The sequence below is a fragment of the Nomascus leucogenys genome, chromosome 21 (assembly GCF_006542625.1).
Source record: "Nomascus leucogenys isolate Asia chromosome 21, Asia_NLE_v1, whole genome shotgun sequence".
In the NCBI taxonomy this organism is placed as follows: Eukaryota; Metazoa; Chordata; class Mammalia; order Primates; family Hylobatidae; genus Nomascus; species Nomascus leucogenys.
This window is the reverse complement of record NC_044401.1, coordinates 38,347,385-38,374,544: the sequence shown is the minus strand read 5'-3', so window position 1 is coordinate 38,374,544 and position 27,160 is coordinate 38,347,385. Positions and strand designations below refer to the sequence as shown.

The window sequence follows — 27,160 nt, the reverse complement described above, 5'->3', positions numbered from 1 at the left end:
AAGAGAAAGAAAGAAAGGAAAGGGAAAGAAGGGAAAGAAAGGAAAGAAGAAAGAGAAGCAAAAGAGGGATAAAGGTCCAGTAATAATTTGGTACTGGGAAATTCGGTTGGCAGCAGAGCAAGTGAAACCTCTGATTGTTCCAGCCTGTGCTGCTTGCAGTCCCCATTGATCTCTCCACCACAGCTTTCCAACTTCCACTCAAATCAGTAAAGCAGAACACTATCAAATAGGCCAAAGTATGACTAAAACAAAAGTCGTAAGATTAGCAATTAGCTTCAAGGTTACTTTGAATCTTCTTCTTTTACTGGAGGAATTTCCAGTAAAATAAGTTTATTGGCATGCCTTTTCTGAACATTCAGCAACATTTTAAAAGGAGGATTTCCTCTCTCTAAACTGATTCCTAGGTCCATTTCTATGTCTCTTTTTGAAGATAAATATAGATAGATATAGGACTTCTAAAGTTCTACTTTTAAAGTTCTAAGCTTTACACATGTGCACACGCACACACACACACTTCCACCTGTGATGACCTATAGGGTGATAAACTGTAGAAAAGACATTGACTATTCTTGCCAGTTAGTTCAGAGGCAGGCAAACGTCAAATTCATAATCCTATTCTGTAACACATGAGACATATTCAGTCCTAAAGACTAAAATAGTGGTTTTCGATATTTCTTAAATACACAGACATATTTAATGATCAAATTGTGGAGGTATTGCATTTCCATAAAGAGTGAATAAACAAGTTAGTGGCTCTAGACAGTAATATATTTATCAACCACCAATTGTAAAGTATCAACTTTTAAGTTATTCTAATCGGAGTCTCTGTAATATTTGCTGTTTCTAATTTTATTTTCTTGTTACCCTCAGAACAAAGTGCTAAGATGCAAGGAATTGTATTACATAGCTAGCATTTGAATATCAACAAATTTTAGCAACATATTTGAACTTCATGTTAAATTACACACATGGCCTTTGGATCTATCTGCTCAAAGTCTTTACAAGTCCCAGGAATTGTAAGAGTTAACTCGAAAAAGCCAAACAAAACTCTTGCAATAACATATAGAACAATATTGCAGATGTGTGGAGCTTACAGAATGTGGAGCCCATTTATTTTGCATTCACATTTAATGTGCAAAATTATTTTTAAGTTCTAAAGCAACGTCTTGGAAATGCTAAGAACTGCAAAGCTACGCAGACCCTGATGCATTCCTAAATATAATGAAGAAAAAACAGAAATGCACCAAGAATTAAAAACCTTGGTTACTCACGATTCTTTTCACCTTTCCACCTTGACCCAGCTTTCGTTCTGTCCGAGACACCCACAGGAGAAGCTATCTCAGCCATCGAGAGCAGCAGCATCAGTAACAGCACAGCCATGCCAGGTAAAAATAACCTCTGTCGAGAGTTCTGTCACAGACGAACCTGAAGGCTCTTACTGGGAATAGAAACCTGGAGCCAATCCTGTCATTTTATTCAGCATTAATGCAAAGATGCTGTTTTTCCCGTAAATTTTTAAAAAGCAGGTATATTATCATCAAGGCTTCTATTTGAATTATGCAGGCCACGTTAAGAAAATTAGAAAAGATGTAATATCTTCCTTTATATATAAGCACAAATGCCAGGAGAGAGAAGCTGACAGTTTTCTCTGGTCTTTCTGCAGCTACTAGTTCCTAACCTGCTCCCGCCATCTCCCACTTCTTCCATAGGTTTGTCAACATTTCGCGTAACATGATAATAAGGAAAAGCTGTGATTTCAGCATTTTCCCATCTATCCATTCTGTGCACAGATTATAGTACTTGACAAAATTGAGTATTTAATTTTGGCACTGCAAACACACCTCACTTCATTTCAAACAGAGGTGGTTGTTAAGGAAAGAAAAAAATCCCACTTGTTCACAGAGCTGTAACATCTTGGAGAAAGGATTAGATGTATAAATATCTGCTGCTAAGACATGATAAAAATGCCTCTGGAAAAGGGGGTGGTAAACAATCATCTTTCTTACTTAGCTTGTACTGTGGGATTTCTGTATTCAGAGAATACTGTATAAAGACAGTATGCCAAAAATATTCCAAATTCATGAAGCAGGCAAAATGTAATGTACATTAACATTCAAGGATCATCTGCAATGCATCATAAACACTGGTTGCCTTGTAAATACATGTTGGTATATTCCATCTCTCCTGTTTTCTGGAGAATGATTTTATTGCCTCATGAGCTGATTTTTTTTTTTTTTTTTTTTTAGCAAATCAGAATTATCTGCTTTACAATGAAGTCTACTTCCCATGGGCAAATGGAAATATTGTATTGATTATATTGGAACTATACCAGAATAACATTAGTTTACTTTCTGTTTGGGACCAAATTTATTAACTTTTTAATAAAATATTGTTATGCTTCCAAGAACATTATAGAACAATAATATATGCATATTTCTTTAACAAGCCCATAAAGTTATTTACAGATATTACTAAACACATTCTACAACCTGAGCTATTTCTACACTTAAAGAGCTCACATGGCTGCCAAAATATATTTAAAAAACATGTAACTGATAATGTGCTGTTTACTGTTAGCTCCCTGTTCTGCAGCAGAGTGAAAATAAAGTAAGGTCAAGAGCCAAACAGGTAGAATAAATGAGTGAAACAGGCTGGTTACAAGGCGAGAGGCATAGGATGGAGATTGTGGCCAGGTGCAGAGAAAGTTCTGTGAAAAGAGTAAGCTCAAGAGCCAAATAGGTAACATAAATGAGTGAAATAGGCTGGGTATAAGGCAAGAGGGATAGGAGGAGATTGTGGTCAGGTGTGGAGAATGCTCTGTGAATGGTGGCAGCTGCAAGTAGACTTCAGTTGAATGTTACCACATGGGTTACAGATTCAGGATTGCTAGATGTTTCGATTTCAAGGAGAAGCTAGAAATTGCAATTATTATGAGAAATCTCCTAATTTTTAAAGCAAAAAAGAACATAATTTCAAACTTCTTAACTAGGCATAAAAGCCAGACCATTCTGAATCTGTTTCCAACTTATTTTTTGCCAAATTTTTGATTAAAAATATGCTTTAAATGCTTATATCTGAAATTTTATTTATGGCAAAGATCCATAAAGTGAGCTTAGTGGGAGAGACATGTATAAAGAATTTTTTATCTGCCAGGATAAATTCAATGAAAACCCATATACTGTTTTTATGAAATCACAGAGGAGAAAATATCTGACTACCCAAGGGCATCAGGGAAGGCTTTTTATTTTTCTTCATTCCTTCTAGGAGCAATAAAACCTAATCACACCAAGAAACTTTCCATTTTCCAGAAAAGCATGAACTTCCAGTCTGTCAGACCTTTTTATTTACTTTCTCCTCGAAATACCTTTTTCCCATTTCTACTTTATATACTCCTAATAATGTATAATAGCTGAAGAGAGGTTTATCTTCTCAGAGTTCCCCAGGAGTTATCATTAATTTTTCTTAGGACTTATTCACCTGGAAGTAGAGAACTTCACACATTATATTGAGTCTCTCTCTCTCTCCACTCTCTTTCTCTGTCTCTTTTTCTCTGTGTGTATGTGTGTGTGTGTCTTCAACATTGGGTATACAGCTCATTGTGGGCTTCACTTTATTATATTTTCTTTATATTCCTAAATTCAGTTATGATTGCTGTATATGAAAGAAAATGGTCAAAAGTTTGTTGAACTGATGGTACATTTTACTGTTATGGATATTAATTTGAGTTGATACATTTTAACATTAAAATATGACTCTTTAAAACAACCAGGATAACTTCTTTCATCCTCTGGGTATAATATTTATTTATATGTTGTCCTTTGTTTTCCTTGTTAATTACTATTAGAAGATGTTATAGATAAAGAAACCTCATTACATTTATTCCTTTTTAGTTTGAGACAATCATAATCATCAAATAAAAGCAACACTTTAGTCTGCTATAATCCATGCTACACTAGTAAAAGCTCAAAGCTTATACTCAGTATGAATTTTAGGTCATAAGTATTGAGAGATCATAAAGAGAGAACCATTATAAATATGGGAAGCTGGATCTAGAAACACATTCTAAGACTAGCTTTCAAATCTGCAACTTTTTAAACATAAAGTACTGAAGATTATCAGCAGATGGGTGTAGTCTGATCTAAAATTATGAATTGGTTCAAAGCCAGTTATTTGGCAGTCACATCCTAAATTGCACATGTCCAAAGCTATTTCAACTTAAAACATTAAGCAGGCAAACTGCATGTCTGCACTCTCTCTTCCTTCTTGTTCCAAGTAGTTGTCCCACTTGGCTGTGCAAACTCACTCTGGTCTGAGCCCATGGAGTTGAGCAATCTCGTTCTTCCTAAGTGAAACTGATCAGTACCATCATGTCACTAACCATATAAATGCACCCTGACTCATGGAAGTTAATGTGAGTAGTCAAAAGCCTTCTGCCATTCATTCATTCAACAAATATTTTCTGAGCACCTAACATGCACATCTTTATACCATATTTTGTAGAACAACTGCAAGGAATTGCAGTGAAACAACAGATGAAGTCCCTGCCTTCACAGAGCTGATATTCTAGTGAGTAGGAATGGACACCATATAATAACATCTTACTTTTAAACACACACTTTTAAATTGCATCTGCAATAACGTTAAAGAGAAGATTTCCAGAGATTATAACCACGGGACTTAATTTAAAGGTTCTTTGAGAAAGTGATGCATAAGCAGAGAAAGGAAGAATAAATAAGTACATGTGGGGCAAAAGTGGGACAAGCAGAAAATGGGTGTAGTCGGACAGGAAGCTTATACAAAAATTCCTCAGGCATAAAAGAGCTTGTCACATATTAGGATGAAAGAATAGCTAGAAATATGGGTAGAGACCTTTTCAATTCAGGCCCTGGAAGGTATGTTAAGAATTCTGAACTTCATTCTGTGGTTTTAAGAAGCAGTAGATTTTTGCATTAAAAGGTTACTCTTCTTTCAATAGAGAGAATAAGTTAGAAAGTGTCAAAGTGGAAGCAGGAAGACCAGTTAGAAGACCATCTGATTATTTAGGTGAAAAATGTATACTGGCAATGATAGAAATAAAGAAAAAGAAATGGAAAATGAATAGATTAGAAACATTTTCTGAAGGCAGAAGCTTTGATGTTGGTTGGTGAATCACACATAGAAAATAAGTAAAAAGGGGTTTCAAGGTTGCAGCTAGGTTTCTGGGATAAACATTTATCTCGAGGTAGAAATATTTAAGCAAATTTGGAGATCAAAGATGAAAATAACTTAATGTTCCTGTCATTGGTAAATAACTAAAAAATGTCACTATCACTTCTGACTAGATAGAGAAGAAATGCTGAGTGTTGGGTAAGAAAGAAAACAAATACATACCCACAGAAAAAAATAACACTTCAAATCTAGTAAGAATCAGCCTATTTGTCTACATTCTCATGTAAGGAATATTTGAATTAAATAGAACCACAATAGCTACAAAATGGTGAATGCATTTACAGAGGTAAGAGCTGTTAACTAGAAAACTAGTTAAGGACTATTGCAGCAGTCCAGGCAAGAGATGGTAAATGGTTTAGAGTTGTAGTAGAGATACAAAGAAGTATAGATATGAAAGAGGTAAAATTGGGCAGGGTGCTATGTCTCATGCCTGTAATTCTGGCACTTTGAGGCTGAGGCAGGAGGATAGCTTGAGACTAGAAGTTCAAAACCAGCCTGGGCAACATAGTAAAACCCCATCTCTATAAAAAAATACAAAAAAGAAAAAAATTTAGCCAGGTGTGAGGGCACACACCTCTAGGGAGGCTGATGTGGGACAATTGTTTGAGCCCCAGGAGGTCACAATGCAGTGAGCCATGATCATGCCACAGCACTCCAGCCTGGGTGAGAGAGTGAAACTCGTTAAAAACAAACAAACAAACAAACAAACAAACAAAAAACCGAAAGGAAGAAAAGAAAAAAGACAAGACAAGACAAGAAAGGGGTAAAATTGATAAACTTGGTGTTGCTTTGGTTGGAAAATATGCAACCATAGCTATTATTTATAGACAGTAATGCTCATCCATGTGTGCCACTAGTTGTCACTATTTGATGTGAGGCATCTCCATACCATATTTTGTAGAATAATGTACTTGTCTGGAATATAATATTCTCAGCATAGCTACAGATGTTAAAAGGATACATTTATCCCTACGGCACTCTGCAAGTGGCTTACACAAACATTACCTCCATTAATCCTGAAATCACTTTTGTGAAGTTAGGCTGATCATTCATACTTTCTCAGTTAAAACAGTAACAATAACAAACAAACTCTGACGTTTGAGAGGATAAAATACTTTTCCAACATTAAATACCTAGATAAAAAAATTAGCAGAACTCGCATGATGGTTTTAAAATATTTCCACAAATATGTTGATACTCCCTCCTTCAAGAAGTGGATCTTAATTTCCATCCTCTTGATTGTGGACTGAGATTCTATTGAGAAGGGGGTGGAAATGATGGTGTGATTCTAAGTCTAGATTGTAAAACACATTGGGATTTTCTTTCTGCTCTCATTCTCTGTCTTTTTGATCATTCACCCTGGGGAAGCCAGCCACCACATTGTGAGAAATCCGTTGCAGCCTGTGTAGAGGCTCACATGGCAAGAAAGTGAGGGTTAGTTCACTAACCAGCAGGGAACTGAGGTTTGCTAACAATCATATGAGTGAGTCGATGGACTAAGATGACTACAGACCTGGCTTACAGCTTGACCATAACTTTAATGAAAGACCCTGAGCCAGAACCTCTCAGCTAAGCTACTTCTAGATTCCTGATCCTCTGAAACGATATGAGATAATAGATATTTGTTGTTTTAAGCTGCTGAATTTGGGGGTAATTTATTACACAGCCAAAGATAACTGCTATAGTCTGGATCACAAGTAACTACTTATTCTCTTTTCATCCCAACTACTTCCAAAACCATGGTTATAATTTCCACATCAGCTGGAGGCCATGACTGCAATTATAACTTTAATCAACATCACTGTCGAATCTCTTTTACATCAGTGAGGTCAAGTCAAAATGTATTATTATGGGGGACACAAATTTGCACAATTGCATTCTAATCAATCCTATAGATTTGTTTTGTTGGATTAGAGAAGCATTTCTGTGGGTTTTTAAGTGAGACATTTAGCTCCCAGGTCTCATAGTTCCTAATACTTCCTGATTTTCTACTCCAGCTAGGCGGTTATGCATGTTTAAGTTATGGTTCTGGTTTTAGAATGTATTATGACCAGATTATTGCAAAAATGCCATCACTATCTCACATAAAATGGCCTCTTCATAGGGTATATAACCCTATGAAGCCCCTAGCACAGCACTGGACACATTGTAGACCCTCAAGCAATGTACAAGTGATTCTCTGATATGATATTCACCTAGAATGAACATCAGCATGGTGGAATAAACACTACGAAATGTGTTTTCTTGTACTTTTACTGTTTTTACTTTCTCTAAGAAGCTCTATATTTATCTCTGGTAGCTGCACTGGCACTGGTGCATTTCTTTTTATGGCTTATGAAACAGAATTTCCCACTCCTTAGAAGTCTTCCATTGATTGTTATTTTGGTATCATAGTAGTGTAATCAATAGTATTATAGCACATTAGAGATGAACAAGAACTTAAATCTCAATTGCAATTACTTTTCTATCTCCCAAATTGGATTCAGCAGATTTGATGTATAAAGATATATGTGGCCTGAAAATAATTTTGTAAAAATGAATTTATTGTGTCCCTAATGCCATGATCAATGAAAAAATCTTCAGCCATGATTTCCTCCCACTCTTTCCACCATTCATTATAACAGCTATTTATATATAGTCTAATAATTATTTAATTGGATGAATAAATTAACAAACAAAAATAAAGCAAACTGTTTTATGCAAATAACATTAACACTGTTTATATAAATTGGGCACCAAGGTGTAAAACAGGCTACTAGCAGGCACAAAATTCTTTTAGTAACCATACACGAGAAAGATAGATACATACATAGACGGATAGATGAATTGGAACACTGTGTTGAGTGCTAAACAGATATTAGACATAACCATGCCCACAAATTCATGATCATGCTGACCAGATAGCAAGAAAACTTAGAAGGATAAATAAAATGCCAATAAGTCAGATTCTAAAAAATTAAATAAATACTGAATTCTAAGAGGGCTTGGGGGATGTATTAGATCAGAGGTGTGTGAGAAGTTCTGATTCAAGTGGAACTCAAAGTCCCCATTTGCCAAGGATGAATGATGACTAGTTTTAGGATCTTCAGTCCAGGAGTGAAAAGATCAGGAAAAAGACCTACACGTGCATTTGCAAGGCTGTGTCCAGACGGCCATGTGTGGCTGGATCAGACAGCATTTGTAGAGAAATCCGTAGTGAAAGATAGGTTAGTTTTACATATTGCAGGACAGTGATTTGAGGAGTATGGAGTTGAGTCTAAGAGCAATGGGAAAATGGTACAAGTTTTGAGCAAGTTTGAAAGAGAGGGAGAAACCAGCCACTATAATAAATGGAAAGAACAGTGCAGTATCAGCAAACTGATAGGTGCTTAATGCTTAATTAGACAAAGAAGATGATCCCTTGGTCATGTATTTAATTAGCCCCTCTTATACACTGGAGTCACTCCAGCCGGAGTATCACAGGTGTCCCTCCCTTGAGTATGACATAGTCCAGCCTCCAGAAAGTGATGAGTCAGTTTTTTAAGCAGAGCCGTGGGTTGTGTCTGTGTAAAAGAAAAGCTACACATTTGACATGTTGAGAAACTAAAGGGTGGTGATAGCTCAGCTTGTGACTGGTGAAAACCACTGTCAGGATCGCTCCCTTTTCTTCCTGCATGCAGAATTCTCTTTAATGTGAAAAAGCCTTATTTTGAATTCTAAGTCTAATTTACTACACAAAGATGCTATGAGAGGGTTTGGGCCCTCTGATTACAGGAACTGATATTCATCCTGCCACTTCCCTGAAAAAGTAGTTTGAAAAGGAGACTGCAGAGATTTGATACATAGGAGTCTCATTAACAAACCCTAGTCATAAACCATAAGCCATAAGCAAAGTATATCTAGCCTTTGGGTTTGAATATTACCGATTTGGATTTTTATTAAATAGAGTAATTTTAAGGAAAACTAACTGTTTGAAGATTAACATTTGGAATCTGACCTTAACATCATTTCATAAGGTAAAAATATGTACATAAGGTATACATACGATATACAGTGTCTCTAGGAATTTTATTTCTCATCTATGAAATTTACTTCTGGCTCTCTAATAAGCTATTGGAAAACCTGATGGCATTAACAGAAAATGAAGCCTTTTGCTAGAACTTAAATAGAAATAACTGTGATGCTAGAAAGTGCTACTTTGTCTGACATATAATTTGATTTAATCCAGTCTATGAGTATCATTATATTCCTACCTGAACAGGTGTTTCAGAATTCATGAGATTCTGCATTTTTAGAACAGTAAAAGTCAGATACCTAATTTTATCATTGACAGGAAAAATTAAAACATTTATATACAGAGGAATATTAAATAACCAGTATTTGTGAAAAAAGAATGCTTTATTCAATTTAATTTTCTGGTTAAATGAGAGTGAACTAGAGAATCTTGAATCCATGTTAGTAAAACCTTCCTCCAATACATTTCTTACCAATGAATACATAGTCTTCCATATCGAATTTAGTGTTTCATTAATAAATGTGGCTTTTGTGATATCTGAATTTCATCAACGTTATTTTCTAGGACCGTGAGTGTGGCCATTGATCAGGATAACATATCCCCGTGAAAGTGAAAGGTTTAAGGTAGTGTTTGCAAAGATGACTGCAATAGTTCCTGTCATCCCAAATGTCCATTTATGTGTGACTTTTTTTTTTTTTGAGACGGAGTCTCGCTCTGTCGCCCAGGCTGGAGTGCAATAGCGCAATCTCGGCTCACTGCAAGCTCCGCCTCCCGGGTTCCCGCCATTCTCCTGCCTCAGCCTCTCCGAGTAGCTGGGACTACAGGCGCCCGCCACCATGCCCGGCTAATTTTTCGTATTTTTAGTAGAGACGGGGTTTCACCGTGGTCTCGATCTCCTGACCTCGTGATCCGCCCGCCTCGGCCTCCCAAAGTGCTGGGATTACAAGTGTGAGACACCGCGCCCGGCCTAGGTGTGACTTTGGTGATCCTCCCATGAAGAGGTAGAGTCTCTTTCAACACTACTTGAATCTGAGTTAGCTTTATTATTTGTTTTGACCAATAGAATGCAGTGAAAGCAATGCACCTGACTTTTGAGGTTGGATCTTAAAAGAACCCATTAAAAATTAAAAAATAACAGATGCTGGTGAGCTTGCAGAGAAAAGGGAATGCTTAGTGATGAGAATGTAAATAAGTTCAGCCACTGTGGAAAGCAGTGGACAATTCCTCAAAGAACTTAAAACAGTTACCATTTGACCCAGAAATCTCATGACTGAGTATAGATCCAAAAGAATACAAATTGTTCTACCATAAAGACACATGAGTGCTTCTATTAATCACAGCACTATTCACAAGAGGAAAGAAATGGAATCAACCTAAATGTCCATCATTGGTATGCTGGATAAACAAAATGTGGTACATATACACCATGGAATACTATGCAGCCAGAAAAAAGAAACAGAGAATGTCCTTTGCAACAACCTGGACGGATCTGGAAGCTATCGTCCTTAGAAAAGTCACACAGAAATAGAAAATGAAATACATAAGTGAGAGCTTTACACTGAGTACATATGGACACAAAGAAGGGAACAGTTAACACTGTGACCCAACTGAGGTTGGAGGGTGGGAGAAGGATGAGGATTTAAAACTACCTATTGGGTACTATGCTTACTAGCTGTGTAATAAAATAATCTGTATAATAAACCCCCATGACACCCAACTTATCTATACAACAAACCTGCACATGTACCCTCATTCTAAAATAAAAGTTAAAAGAAAAAAGAGAGACTTTGCAGCATCTGCCTTTGCTCCAGTGGAAATCTGCCCAGAGACTGCCACAAAAGGAATGTGTTATATACCAGTGCAGGGTGAGAGGCCCTGTGGAGAAGAACCCAGGCACAGGAGCTGACAGCACCAGGTGCCAGATGTGAGCAAAGCAACAACGGACTTTCCAACCCAAATCATAGCAGCAGTCTGTTTTCTGCAATAGGACTACTTAGCTCAAGTCCATACAAGCTCAGCTCTGTGTCTTAGCTTCTTTTTGCCTTAGTTTCCTGCTCTGTGAAATGAGGGTAACAATACTATCTGATTTGTTGGGTAATTGACAATATTAAATGCAGGAATGCAAACATACATTAAAATATTGCTGATGGTAAAGCAAGCTCTAATAAAATGAATAAAATGTTAGTGACTAATGCTGTTGTTGTTGCTGTTGCTGCATTTTTAATTATTTATCTTTTACAGAAAAGGAAACCAAGATTCAATGAAACTGAATATTTTGCACAAAACCACATAGCTATGAAACTAGGGTTCAGGGTCATATTTATTTGTTCCCGAGTCCGAGTGATTAACCACTGTACATTTTTGTATCCACTCTGCAACTCTGATTTATTCAGGGATAGTTGTGTGGCATTAATTGTGGCCAATGAGTTAAAATGTATATTCTATATATAAAAATATATATATATAAATGTATTATATATAAAAATATTTTTGATGATATATTTTATGTATTATATAATATACAATACATAGTTTATGTATTATATACAATACATATTTTATGTATTATATTATATACAATACATATTTTATATATTATATGATATACAATACATATTTTATGTATTATGATATACAATACATATTTTATGTATTATATGATATACAATACATATTTTATGTATTATATATTATGTATTATATACAATACATATTTTATGTATTATATATTATGTATTATATTATATATTTTATGTATCATATTATATATTGTAAATATGTACAAGTGAAATAAATAATATTTTGATTAACCTAGTACAACTAAGTTAAGCACTTTAATATAACTTTGTCCAATGTGTCAGCTCCTTGCCACGTGCCTGGCGTCATCTTCTATGATTCTTTCTTACTAACCGTAAATTTCAAACCATACATCCTGTGCACCTTCTGCGAATGCTGTTAGTAATATACTACATAACATTGCAAAGGGAAATTGACAAACAGTTATTAAAACTCTGTCCTAAAGACTTCAGTTAATGTACTAATTAGTTAAACCATCTTTATGAGGATCCCTGACTGTACCATTTAATCTTTTACTACAGAAAATAAGAATGAGAAAGGGTAGAGAATGGCAAAAAGGAAACAGAGAATTTTTCCTAATGAGTTTGGAAATAAGAATGGTCTTATGAGAAATGAGGGCTTTGTTTAATTCCAAATGCATTCCTATGCTGGAATTGCAATTTACTTGAGTTTTAACAGATGTCATACCTAAGTTCTTAAACTGTTATAATCCATTTGCACATTCTTAAACAGAGCAAAAGCAAAGATGTGGTGGTGCAATATAAAAGTAGAATCAAGAGTACTTTAGCTTTGCTCATTTTTATTTCTGTGGTACTCAACTCCCACTCACACAGAATTCTTCCATCTCCTTCTCATTTGATTGCACTGTCTTGAGCTCAACTCATATTATCTCTGCAGTGCAATCCATCTTTTGATACAACTTTATTTAGTATGTTTCCACTACTATATAGAAAAAAATACCTGGTTGTGCTGGAGAGAACTATTTACTCTGCTCAAACATCTGATATATCCTGAAACAAACATGGATTATAAGGGGAAACTCAAAATCAAACAGAATTAAACTACCATGTTAAAAAGATGGCAACTATAAACATAGATTCAATTATGTAACAAACCTGAGAGTATATAAAAAAATGTTAGCAATCTGGTTTCACCATTCATAGACCAAGAGGTAGTCTGAAAATAGATGAGATTAAAATGGGGTGAGTCAACCTCACCTGTAGTAAACAGAAAGCCAACCCTCCTCAGAAATGAAAGATCTAAAGAGCTATCAAAATATTTTATTTCTTACTGCTAAGGAAACTTTGAGTTATGCATTGACAATCTTCACTTTCACATCAAACTGCAAATATTCATAGGAAGTGGTGACATGTTAAATTGTTATTACACTTTCATGAAGTGTGAAATCTCAAGAGACAGCTTTATGGTGTTATAGGCCTGCATTCCGATCCTGATAATGCCACTTACATAAATAAATAGGTCCACAGTTATCTATTGGCAGGTCAGTCCTCTGAGCTGAGCCTCTATGTTCTCACCTGTGAAATGTACAGATTGAGAATGTGTGACTCATCACATTTTTTTGGCTCAATTGACTTGATACATGGGCATATGTTTATAACTGTAAGTCAGCATATCAGTACTATTTTTATTAGTTTTTCTAACAGCAGGCCACCAAAAGATTCAGTATTTAGCATTACTGACGACAAATATAAAGTGTAGCTTTTGCGGGAAATCCAGTGGAGATTCACAGGTACATGTACAAGGAAACCTCTGGTGAGTAGAACTGCGAGGAGGACTGAAAAGGAGTAAGATAGGGATTCAGATGGAGTCAATGAGAAGCACGTACTTTTTTTTCATAATTCTCCCATCTGCCCATATTAACAGACAGTTATGTTCATCAGACTGTCCCTCTTTATTGGTGAAGGTACCACCTGGACCTTCTAAATGCATGGATTTAGAAGGGTTTGTTTCTATAAATATATGATGCCTTAGACATCATATTTACTCTTGTAGTTTCTTCTTTTAAAGACGTTGCTAAAGCAACATTTGTCGTAGCTAGATGGCTGCATGTGGGTAAAGATACGGTGTCTGAATTACAATTATTTACTTATACTCTAAGCAACTATGTTAAATGTATATTTTTAATGGTAGAAAAATAAGATTTACTTGACCTGGGGAAAGGTGACTGAGGCACTGAGCTCTCTGATTTAGATTATTCAAGGATTTCCCTAAAATTAACCATGCACAAAGTTATTCACTAGCTCTACACATAATCAAACATTCGAGACTGTTTTACACTGAATATTACCTGGACCAGGTTGAATCTCTTGCACACATAACATTCAGAAGTTATCATATACTCCTCAAGTGAATGAAAATGATCTATTAGTCATTTGTTTCTTCATGTATTCACATTCAATAAATATTCGAAGGCTCACAATATGCCAGGCACTGCTCTTAGAACAATAGACATAATAATATGTTACAAAGAGACAAAGCCCCGGTTCTCATGGAGCTTACGCTGTAATTCTTCTCTTACTTTTTCATGAAGATGGACAAAACATCCCAAATATGGTGCTCCCCAAGACCATAGCCCCTGAAAAAGGAGTAATATTAAGAAGCAATGTATTATATAATGTAACTTTCTCTGGATGTGGGAACTTGATCTAGGGGATCCCATTCCATAGGTTGCCCAATTTTCTGTTTTGTGGAGATACGTTGGGCCAGTTAGATATTAACTCTTAAAAATATGAATCAAAAATACAAACAGAATGAGGCAGAGAACACAAGAATAGAGAATGAAATCAAGTAAAGAGGAGTTCTACAGGAGAACGAAGGCATGCTAGAAGGAAGTAAAAAATGCAGAAAACCTAAACCCTGAGCTGAGAACAGTAGAATTTGAGGACATCAGCTAACAGCCACATGCCCCTGCATGCCTAGAACTGCCTGGGGTTCCAGAGCTAGGTTCCATCTGACTCACTTGTCAACATTCCTTGCAATTCTAGAGGGATGGCCTGCATGTGATTTCTCCATCTTCAATAAATGCATATGACTATTTTTTTCTATTTACATTATATGCCCCTCACATTTTATTCATTTATTAAGATGCACATTTATACAGAATTACGTGCAGGAAAAGGTCACGGATGGAAACTTGTTAGAAACGGACCATGCAGTAACCAATTGAACGACAATTTATTTCAACTGGTCTATTTAAGAAGCTAGAAAACGATTTTAAAAATAACCGTAGTTCAGGTGACAATAAGAACAGTATGCTTAGACCTCTCTGATCTTCTGAATCCTGAGAACAGATTTTGGAAATGCTATGATAGGTCAGGTTTCTACTGGATTTAGAGGCTCTTTTTATTTTCCACTTCAATCACAACAGTATAAGCCAGAAAGCAGATGAAAAGACAAGTGGCTGGCCACAGGTTCCAGAATTTTTTGGCTAGCACTAAATTAGTAGACACAAAAAACCCAAGGCAAATGTCAAATTGTATGTAGATAAAATCTACATAAAACAAAGACTAAGAATCTGTTGAAGGAGCAAAGACCATGACTCAGGAAAACATACAATGAGAGCAGAATGGGAGACACACACACACACACACACACAGAGAGAGAAATACACACATACTCAAAAAAATGTAAAATTCCGGTGATGCAGACCACACAGAAAACCGAGTGACCATTTTCCTAGCTACAAATTGGAATAAAGAGGAAATTAGAAACACAAACCTGGATTTCACACTCTCACTTGTTATTGATTGCATTGTTTTGCACTTCTGGTAACTGTATATATCTGTTCTCATTCCACATTGTGGCTTCAACTGTTCTCACATAATTTTTAAATTTTTCGCATAGATTTAAAATTGATTAAGAAATATTTACAAAAATCTGGGCAGAGTACCTCCTATCTGCTTGCATTTTTTTAGTATCCAGAAGGAACTGAAGAGGTAGGTACCTGCCACATTTGCTGTAATTCCGTCTAGATACACTGTATGTTACATAAGCACAATTCGAGAAATTCACTATTAATTTTCATTTGAAAGCAATAAGGATAAAATATTATTGCATCAATGCCTGATAAAAACATCAAACTATGAGAGGAGAAAAGATTCAATAGATGTCTTTTTGTACATCATGATGTAACATAAATAATATACATAATATACGCAAGTCCAGGTTCTTTAGAAACTAACATTACTATCACTTATTTCTCTTCTCTTACTTCCTTTCTTCATATATAATTCTTTTTTTGTTGTTGTTTGTTTGTTTGTTTGAGACGGAGTCTTGCTCTGTCGCCCAGGCTGGAGCACACTGGTGTGATCTCAGCTCACTGCAATGTCCGCCTCACAGGTTAAAGCCATTCCCCACCTCAGCCTCCCAGGTAGCTGGGATTACAGGCACCTGCCATCATGCCTGGCTAATTTTTGTATTTTTGTAGGGATGGGTTTTACAATGTTGGCCAGGCTGGTCTTGAACTCCTGACCTCAGGTGATCCACCCGCCTCGGACTTTCAAAATTCTGGGATTACAGGCGTGAGCCACCGTGCCTGGCTCCTTTATTCATGTAATTCTATCATGCCTATCTCACAGTAAGCTTTGACAGAACTAGTTTCACTGTTTTTTTTTTTCTTTGAATTCAACTAAATGACAGGAAAACCATCTAATGTAACTTGAAAAAACATTTTAAAAATTAAGTGATTTAGTGTACACTGTCAAAAAATAGGTCTTAATTTTTGAAATAATGAAAATGTAAAAACAAGTAATTCTGGGCAGTATAAAATTACCAGATTATTTATCGTCTGTTAATTGTTATGAGCAGTCTTATATAATCCACAAATAAAAACAAAAAGTCTATTAAAATTATTCAGTTAAATCCTTATCCTGGTTTTATAAAACAAAAATGGCCATATTCTATTACTGCTTCAGATTAAATAGAACTGTGTGTATTGGAGACTGACTGTTTCAACCTCTGTACTTGTTTTCCAAGATCGAAGTCATTTTTCTTTCTAATTATAAATTTAGATCTTTTACATTCAATCAAAACCTCACATCAGTTTGTAGAGATGTCTGATTTGAATAGGGATTGTGTAAAAGCAGAAAAAATAGACCAACTTGTACATATGAACAGCTATTGTACGCACAGCCTAGTGGCATTTTTTCAAGTACTCGGATGCTAACATTTTCAGTTTATGTTCTGCTCAAGATGCCTTTCAACACCCTCACTAAAAATGTGAATTTTAGAATACTCTATTTTTCTTTAGAATAGCCAGCTCTGGATTATTTCTAATGTCTATTTAACCAGCAAATGAAGAGGCAGGAGAACGTTGTGTTGAGGGGACGCAATTCTAACGCCAGCTTATCTGGGCTTGAATATCAGCTCTACCAACTGTGGGTTGAGATAACATGGGCAAGTTCTATGACATTTTTTGAGTTTCAATTTCCTCATTTTAAAAATGGAGATGCTTTGGCACTGGCATAAAATCAGACAGACCAGTGGAACAGAATAGAGAACCTTGAAATAACTCCATACATCTACAGTGAACTCATTTTTGACAAAGGTGCCAAGAACATACAATGGGGAAAGGACAGTCTCTTCAATAAGTGGTGTTGGGAAAACTGGATTTCCATACACAGAACAATGAAACTAGACTGGTATCTCTCACCACATACAAAAATAACATCAAAGTGGATTAAACATTTAAATCTAACACTTCAAACTATGAAACTACTGAAAGAAAACAATGGGGAAACTCCCCAGGACATCAGACTGGGCAAAGATTTCTTGAGTAATACCCCATGATCACAGGCAACCAAGCAACAATGAACAAATGGGATCCTATCAAGTTAAAAAGCTTCTGCACAGCAGAGGAAACAAGCAACAAAATGAAAAGACAACCCATAGAACGAGAGAAAATATTTGCAAACTACTCTTCTGACAAGGGATTAATAACCAGAATACATGAGGAATTTATAAGGAGCTCAAACAACTCTATAGGAAAAACATCTAATAATCTGATTAAAAATGGGCAAAATATCTAAATAGCCATTTATCAAAAAAGACATACAAGTGGCAAACAGGTATATAAAAAGGTGTCCATTAGAGGTATCAGAGATACCAACAGAGGTATCAAAATATCTCATGTAACTTATATACACCTACTATGTACCCACAAAAATTAAAAAGAAATATTAATAAAATATATAAAAATAAACAAAATGGAGATTCTAGTGTTAGCATCTACGTTATGCATTCTTTTGATAATGCAATAAATTAAAAATATGTCGAGTGCTTAGCACAGAGCCTGTGACATTGGAGGTGCTGAAATTCTCAACAATATAGTTATCACTTCAGTTATTGCACCCATTGTTATCATCCTCAGTATTTATTTGGCAGTATATTCTCTGGTATATTGTTGGTGGGAATGCAAAATGCTAAAGCCAGCATGCTAAAACAATGTACCAGTTTCTTATGAAGTTTGCTTATCTGTTATCATAGACTCAGCAATTCTGCTCTTAGCAGTTTTACCCAAGAGAAAAGAAAAACATATGCCCACATGAAGAGTGTTTATATCAGCTTTATTCATAATCACCCCCAACTGGTAACAACCAATTGTCCACCAAATGGTGAGTAGGTGAGAAAATTGTGGTACCAACATACAATGGAATATTAACCAATAATTTTAAAAAATAAATATTGATACATGCAACACCATGGATGGTTTCAAATACACTATGTTAAGTGAAAAAAAAAATCAGAAAGAAAAAGCTGCCGATTGAAAAATTTAATTGATATGATGTTCTAGAAAAGGCCAAGTTATAAGAACAGAAACCTGATCAAAGTTTGCTAAGAGGATGGACTACAAAGGGACATAAAGGAACCTTTGGGAATGATAGAAATATTCTATGTCTTAATTATGGTGGTGGTTACATCACTTTATGTATTTTCCAAAATTCATAGAAATATACAGCTATAAAGAGTAACTTTTACTGTATGTAAATTGTATCTAGATAACCTGACTTTAAAGATTAAACCAGAAATACGTGCATATCAAGTCACTATGGAGGAATATGTGAAAATAGTAACAAGTTACCTTCCAAGGGCCGTACATACACTCCTTTGAACAAAACTTAAGCTGTGATTGGAGTTGCTGGTTCATCCTAAAGGATTATGTCAGAACCCAGTTATGTCCACAAAGTTCATGGGTATTCCTGAGATATTGCTTTTTGAGCTGGACCGTAAAGCCAGGAAAACGTGGAAATAAATATTCAAGATCCAGGGTCCACAAGTGTTCAGTTCTGCTCAAAGTCTGACCCTCCCTTGCACTCAGACTCTGGGTCAGCAAATACAACTCCTAAGGAAGGGCCCGCAAACACACAAAGCCTAATCCGGGTTATAGAGTTATTAACAGGAATCAGTTCAGTGAAGTGAAGGGACAAAAAACAAAATAAACAAACAAAAAACCTGATTAACTGGCACTGAGCTAAACAAGAAAGCTCCTGGCAGCAAGTGAAAAAACACCCAATTCTTAAGCTAGTCAGGCTTGAAGCCAGATAATTTTGTTGTAGTAGTAATCCAAAGACAATCAATTCTAATGTCTGACACGTCTTTGAACTAGCTACTCCATATCCCACCAATTAAGTCTTCTTACTGAATAAAGCCCATTAGTTTATCTTTTTATTTGAAAATTCTGTTTTACAAGCAAGTAGCAAACTGTAGAGCATTCTTTTGATTTAATTGGTTCTTATTTTATTTTTTCTTCTTAAATACAAGATATGTCTGATTACTATTATTATTATATAATAGATGCTCTCATATTTGCTATTATAAATTGTCTGAATTGTTATACCTTCTTCTTTCCAACTAACTTTTCTCTCTCTCCTTTTTTAACCTTTTTATTGGTATTTGGTTTTCAAATTTAGCCATGGTCTAATATTTATGATATAATTTTAAAATTGATGATCATAATTTTTAAGGATTGAAAATGTTTTAAGATTTTACAAAATAAATAAAAATTAAAGACTTTAATTAAATCAACTTATTAAGGTACTATAGGCCATGCAAGTTACAAAAACTGGTCTTTTCAAATATCTTAAACATGTAAGTGTAAGCAATATTTATAATTCGTAAATTTTCAGAAATTAAGCTCAATAAAAATAATAATTTACTTTGCTTAATTCATGTTTAGTTTGTCCAACTCTTAATATAGTGTAATTTCAAACATTTATAAGGATGCAGACAAACTATGCCAACAAATGAATAAACAAACCAAAAATTCTTGGAAGTCCTGAAGGACTATTGCCACCTTTTAAACTTAAATTGATTTCATTTTTGAGAAAATGATGTTTCTCTCAATTGATTAGATACCTAAGAAATGAATGGTTGGGCCGCCCTACCATATAGAAAGCCCCAAATAGCTGAAGTGCTAACTGGGGACAAAAGGTGCACAGAAAGAATGCTAGAGTTGTACAAAACAATCACAATTCAGTGAATGGTTGCAGAAATGAAAGGCTGTAGAGTCCCATAGTTTTTTCCTTTCTTGGCCTTGAATGTATTTGTATATAGTAACCAATTTCCATTTTTCCTCTTGTTCCTGTTCTCTACATTTTTTGAAGATTTTACAGAATGACAAATTGGGATTGCAACTGAATGAGAAAAGCCTGAATACATCCCAACGTCTTATTCAGTTAAAATGAGATTATAATCAAATAAGTTATTGATGGGATTTTGAGTTTCCATTTTTGGGAAGAGAATGAAGACATCTGCATACGGTTTAGTGCATTATGTTAGACTGGACCAGATTTTTATTGTTATTGCTGTGTTTGGAAGTATAATTATTTGTAGAAGGATGTAAATGGATGTTTACATGAAAGTTCTGGATATGAATAGGTTCTGCCATGTAGGTGTAATTGCATGAGCTTTGGAGGGCAAAAGGAGGTAGTGGTTATTATTCTGCTGTTGTGGGTATTACAAAAACAGAGTAGAGATCAGTGTTTGCTGACCCCTGTACTGCATATGTCAGTGTCTTGTCACCAGCAACTTGGCATGAGGACCAGTTGCATTAGAGACAGAGCACCAGTTTCCTAATGTACTACAACTAGTATCATATGCAAATGTCTTCATTCTGTTCCCCAAAATGGAAACTCAAAATCCCATCAATAACTTACTTGGTTCTAATCCCATTATAATCCCATTATAACCAAATGAGACTTTGGAATGTATATACCAACTACAGTGGTGATCTTCATTCCCACCGTCCAAGTGGGCCCCTAAGTTTCTCGGTTGAAATTCATCCAGCAAGTTTGTAAAGTACTGTATTCCATGCATACCATCCCTTTCTTCTAAAATAACACTAGTATCTTCTGTTTTTTCCAATTATCCCTGACTGTGATACAACCATAATGCAGACTTTTCAGAAGAGAATAAAAGGTGGAAATTAGATTCAGAAGACAAAAACATGGTACAGAAAAAAAGTACAAATCATTTACTAGGCAATGTAATCAGGATTATTTCACAGATGTAATTATTTGCATAGATGTTTCTTTTATTTAAACAAAATGTTTAATTGCAAGGAAATATAGGAAATAAAAAATATACCCAATAAAGCCAAAGCACTGTGCAGGCATCTTCTAGCAAAACACTCAGACAAGAAAAATAATTTGACGTTTTTATGTCAATGAATTCAAAATGTCTGAATCCTTTAAAAATGAGTCCAACAAAACTTTATTAGCTGAAGCTAAAATGTGTCATGCAATTACCAAATCACTCGTTTTTCTAGCCTGCACTGGTTGGGACTAAGGACAAAGTAAATAGAAAAGGTGCCACTTTTGAGTAACACTCTTAGTAGATAAAATGACAATGTGCAAAATGAGATAATCTAATTACTAAATTGGAAATGTTTCCACCGAAGTCTGATGCATTTACAGACATTATAAATGTGTTCAGCTGATAGTCCTAACTAGAAGAAATTATTTCTTTTTGTTTTTAGATTTAGCAAAATGTTTTCATTGTAAAGAAAGATACAGAGGCTGCCTACTCCTTAATGCCACTTACTTCAGCAAAACAGGCATCTCTCAGAGTGTCAAGACAAGGCCCAGGTATAATAGCAAGACAATGTAATGAGTTATATTTCTTGCCCAAACTGCACACAGACACCTCATATTTATTCCAGTTTACTTATTTGTGCCATACAAATATTTTTATGTTTTCCATGTGAAATGGGTTGAGACAATTTGGTTCAAAGGGGAGGGAATAAACGTGAGACCATTACATCCCTCATAGCAATTTCAAACCCAAACAGAGATCAAACTATCTTGTTAATAGATTTCTATGTCGAAAAATTGTATTTCACATCCTTAGAGTCCTAATCATGAGGCATTTAAAAATATATTAGGAAATAATACAGGTAACATGAGAAAAGCATGATAACATTTTGAATGACTTAATTCTTTTGCACAGAATTATCTAATGCTTACTAAGCATCTCTGCCACCTCCAATCTCAGCCTAAGTAAGAGAGAGACAGAGAGCATGAGAACTTGTATTAATGTCTGTCCCCCAAAATACACATTTCACCCTACCCCACTCAGGGTTCTCATCAGTTTCAGGCTGCTTACTGAATCATGCTGTTTTAAGAAAAATCAGTGCCACAATATTTCTTTTTACTCAGGGGTCATTAATAGCATCCTTGCTGATTAAATATTACCAACACATGTATAAATTATTTAGGCCACGTATTATTATTGACTTGGAAATAATGGAAAATTCTATCCTCAATATTAGTCCAAAGTTTTTTCCTAAGGGTTAATATATTTCAAAAATAAAAGCTAAAGTAAATTATAGTTATTTTTAAAATGTCATTTTAGAAAACATTTTTTAAATATCCAACTTCTATTTTAAGTTCAGGGGTACATGTGTTGATGTGCAGGTATGTTACATAGTTAAATGTGTTACATGGTGCCTTGCTGCACAGATCATCCTATCACCTAGGTATTAAGCCCAGTATCTATTAGCTATTCTTCCTGATGCTCTTCCTCTTCTATTAGCTATTCTTCCTGATGCTCTTCCTCTGACAGGCCTTAGTGTGTGTTTTACTCCCTCCTCATGTGTCCATATGTTCTCATTATTCAGCTCCCACTTAAAAGTAGAAGATGCGGTATTTGGTTTTATGTTCTTGTGTTAGTTTGCTGGGAATAATGACATCCAGCTCCATCTATGCATCTACATCCCTGCAAATGACATGATCTTGTAAAACATGTGTTTTTTTTTAGAGACAAAGTCTAGCTCTGTTGCCCAGACTGGACTACAGTGGTGTGATTATAGCTCACATCCTCACATCAGACTTGCACTCCTAGACTCAAGCAATCCTTCTGCCTCAGCCTCCAGAGTAGCTGGCTACAAGTGTGCACCACCAGACCCGCCTAATTAAAACAAGGTTCCATGTTCATGGATAGGAAGAATCAATACCGTGTAAATGGACATACTGCCCATGGTAATTTATAGATTCAATGCCATCCCCATCAAGCTACCAATGACTTTCTTCACAGAATTGGAAAAAACTACTTTAAAGTTCATATGGAACCAAAAAAGAGCCCACATTGCCAAGACAATCCGAAGCCAAAAGAACAAAGCTGGAGGCATCACACTATCTGACTTCAAACTATGCTACAAGGCCACAGTAACCAAAACAGCATGGTACTGGTACCAAAACAGAGATATAGACCAATGGAACAGAACAGGGCCCTCAGAAATTAACACCACACATCTACAACCATCTGATCTTTGACAAAAACAAGAAATGGAGAAAGGATTCCCTGTTTAATAAATGGTGCTGGGAAAACTGGCTAGCCATATGTGGAAAGCTAAAACTGGATCCCTTCCTTACACCTTATCCAAAAATTAATTCAAGATGGATTAAAGACTTAAATGTTAGACCTAAAACCATAAAAACCCTAGAAGTTGCCTAGGTTTAGGCAATACCATTCAGGACATAGGCACGGACAAGGACTTCATGTCTAAAACACCAAAAGCAATGGCAACAAAAGCCAAAATTGACAAATGGGATCTATTTAAACTAAAGAGCTTCTGTGCAGCAAAAGAAACTACCATCAGAGTGAACAGGCAACCTACAGAATGGGAGAAAATTTTTGCAATCTATTCATCTGACAAAGGGCTAATATCCAGAATCTACAAAGAACTCAAACAAATTTACAAGAAAAAAACAAACAACACCTTCAAAAAGTGGGCAAAGGATATGAACAGACACGCCTCAAAAGAAGACATTTATGCAGCCAAAAGACACAAGAAAAAATGCTCATCATCACTGGCCATCAGAGAAATGCAGATCAAAACCACAATGAGAGACCATCTCACACTAGTTACAATGGCGATCATTAAAAAGTCAGGAAACAACAGTGCTGGAGAAGATGTGGAGAAATAGCAACACTGTTACACTGTTGGTGGGACTGTAAACTATTTCAACCATTGTGGAAGACAGTGTGTTGATTCCTCAAGGATCTAGATCTAGAAATACCATTTGACCCAGCCATCCTATTACTGGGTATATACCCAAAGGATTATAAATCATGCTGCTATAAAGACACATGCACACGTATGCTTATTGTGGCACTATTCCCAATAGCAAAGACTTGGAACCAACCCAAATGTCCATCAATGATAGACTGAATTAAGAAAATGTGGCACATATACACCATGGAATACTATGCAGCCATAAAAAAGGATGAGTTCATGTCCTTTGTAGGGACATGGATGAAGCTGGAAACCATCATTCTCAGGAAACTATCGCAAGGACAAAAAACCAAACACCACATGTTCTCACTCATAGGTGAGAACTGAACAACGAGAACACTTGGACACAGGAAGGAGAACATCACATACTGGGGCCTGTAGTGGGGTGGGGGGAGGGGGGAGGCATAGCATTAGGAAATATATCTGATGCAAATGACGAATTAATGGGTGCAGCACACCAACATGGCACATGTATACATATGTAACAAACCTGCATGTTATGCACATGTACCCTAGAACTTAAAGTATAATAAAAATAAATAAAAAAAAATAAAACAAGGTTCTTTTAGAGACGATGGGGGGTGGGTGAGAGGTGGTCTTGCTATGTTGTTCAGGCTGGTCTTGCGTTCCTGGCTTCAAGCGATCCTCCCACCTCAGCATCCTGTGTAGCTGGGATTACAGGTGCAAGCCACTGGGCCTGGCTCTAACAAACGTTTTGAATCATATTTATTTCCACATGCAGCACTTTTCTCTGAAAATCTGCACTGTATGCACGGTATTCATTTTGAGCCTACCAGAGCGGCAGTCATATTATTTTTTAAGTTTATTCTTCTCTCTGAAGTAGGTAATAAAGAGCAATCTCTATAGCATTTTAGGCTGAGTCTATGTTGGAATTACCGTATGTGCACATTTCTAGACACAAACATTACTGAGATTCTTGTAGGAACCACCAGAACTCAGGATTTGTAAAGTATTAATCAAATTGAGTAAAGGAATTTGTTTCAGAATAGTTTAGGACATCCATTATAAAATTCTGGTTTTCTGACATTGGGTATTCTCTTAATTTGAGCAAACTTCCTGTTGAACTTGTATCAGAGGGTTGCCCTTCCTTTCATAGCTCCTCACTAGACCAAGAGCAAAGTGAATGTATGATAATTGAGCTATCCCTAAAATAAACATTTTCTACTCTTCTGCGTTTATTTCTCTGAGGGGAGAATATGTTTCCTTCAATTTTCCTATAAAAAGCTGATTAACCCTAAAATTTGAAGCCTAAGAAAAGAAACTATTGTGAGAATCAGAGTCACTCATGAGGAATTTAAATCACTGCAGAGGTAAAACCCTGTGTAACAGTTAATAGCTCTATATGCCAGGAAAACATTGGACCCTTGTAAAGAAAGAATAATAAGTTCCCAGTACAAAAGAAAGCTACTTTAGTTTTTAATCCTATAGATCATGGTTTCATTTAAACTAAATTTTAATAATATGTGCTAATGAATAAAATGCCATTTTAAAAATAATAAATGAAACTTAACAAATTGCATATGGTTAGTTTGCATTTAAAAGACTGAAGTATTTTTCCATTGCAATGTTTGCATTTCTAAAGGATGGACAAAGCCTTTTATTTTTAGCCGGCCAATCTGTACCGTGTTTGATTTGTATTTTTTTTTTTTTTTTTTTTTTTTGGTGAACACTAAAATTCTACATTAAAAATTCTAATTCCCCTTTACCAGGGACCTCAACTTTCCGTCTTATTTCACCACAGATAGTTTTAGTGTCTTCAGTCTTTCATTTCAAAGTGCTTATATTTAATATTTATTACCAAAGAAATAGAAGGCTTAGTCAACTCAATGTTATTTATTTATTTTGCTTTGATCCGTAGGTTGTCATGTAAACTAAGCAGTATATTTCTTTCTCACTTACATATGGGCTTGCTGACTGACAGAGCTCTCAGATTTCTTTGTGGCTAAGGAAAGTTATTTTTGATACAGTGTGAGATATTTTAAAAGAGTGTTTGAAGTGTTAAAGCAGATATCTGGGCCAACAAAAATGAAGATCATGTTCTTAATTTTGATCATTCCAAAAACTTCAGGCTGAGCTTCCTTATATCAAAAAAAACATTGTAAAAAGTGAAGGTGGTTATAAAAAGATGGCTTTTAGCTTTTCGGGTTATAGAAATTAGCTTTAAAAATTCATCCCACGCCCTTAACATGATTTTTAGAGTGATTATTTTTTCTCTCAAATCATGTATATATATAGGATTCATCTCTTTTGTCATGCCTTTATTCCCTGATCAGGCAAATCTCTGAATTTTCTTATTCTGTGTTCTTGATTGTTGCCTTTCTGCAAATAAATTAATTTTGTGCGTTTAAAGCATGCATCATAATGGTTAATCCACATGTCATTATTAATCGCTAAATCATAATATTGGCACAGACTGTACCTCTCATCTTAGTCAATGCTAATGGAAGTATTGAGAATCAAGAAAGGCTGATCTACCTTAAAATGATACAGATAAAAGACCATAGCTTTATTCAACTTTACCAAGAAAGCAAGAACCAATAAAAGCTGAGATAACTGGTAAATCAGGGGTCGATGACCAGTTAATATTGCCCAAGTTAATATGAATATCAAGCTGGTCACCATATCTAGTCAATTCTGGCCCTTCTCTTCCTCTCCGTTCCTTTCTGTCCATTCCTTCTTGCTGGAAAAGACATAATACCTGCAATATCTACCAAAGGTGGGCATCTGTGTATCCTACAACCCAACGTCTATACTCTCTTTTGAAATTTATACATATATTAAGCAAAGTATATTGGCAGGAATGTTTATAGAAGTTATATTGGTAATAG

The 27,160-nt window shown here is 35.5% G+C and overlaps 1 protein-coding gene and 1 long non-coding RNA gene across 3 annotated transcripts in view; one reads left to right on the top strand and one right to left on the bottom strand.

Moving 5' to 3' along the window:
• The window catches only part of ROBO1 (roundabout guidance receptor 1), a 1,192,968-nt gene that overhangs the window by 825,278 nt on the left and 340,530 nt on the right, over positions 1-27,160 (bottom strand). The gene's annotated exons all lie outside the window — the stretch shown is intronic.
• LOC105737956 lies at positions 726-24,855 on the top strand. The gene is made up of 3 exons (XR_001113668.2): positions 726-1,385; positions 18,284-18,411; positions 23,054-24,855. It is a non-coding gene; the product is annotated as an uncharacterized LOC105737956 (long non-coding RNA).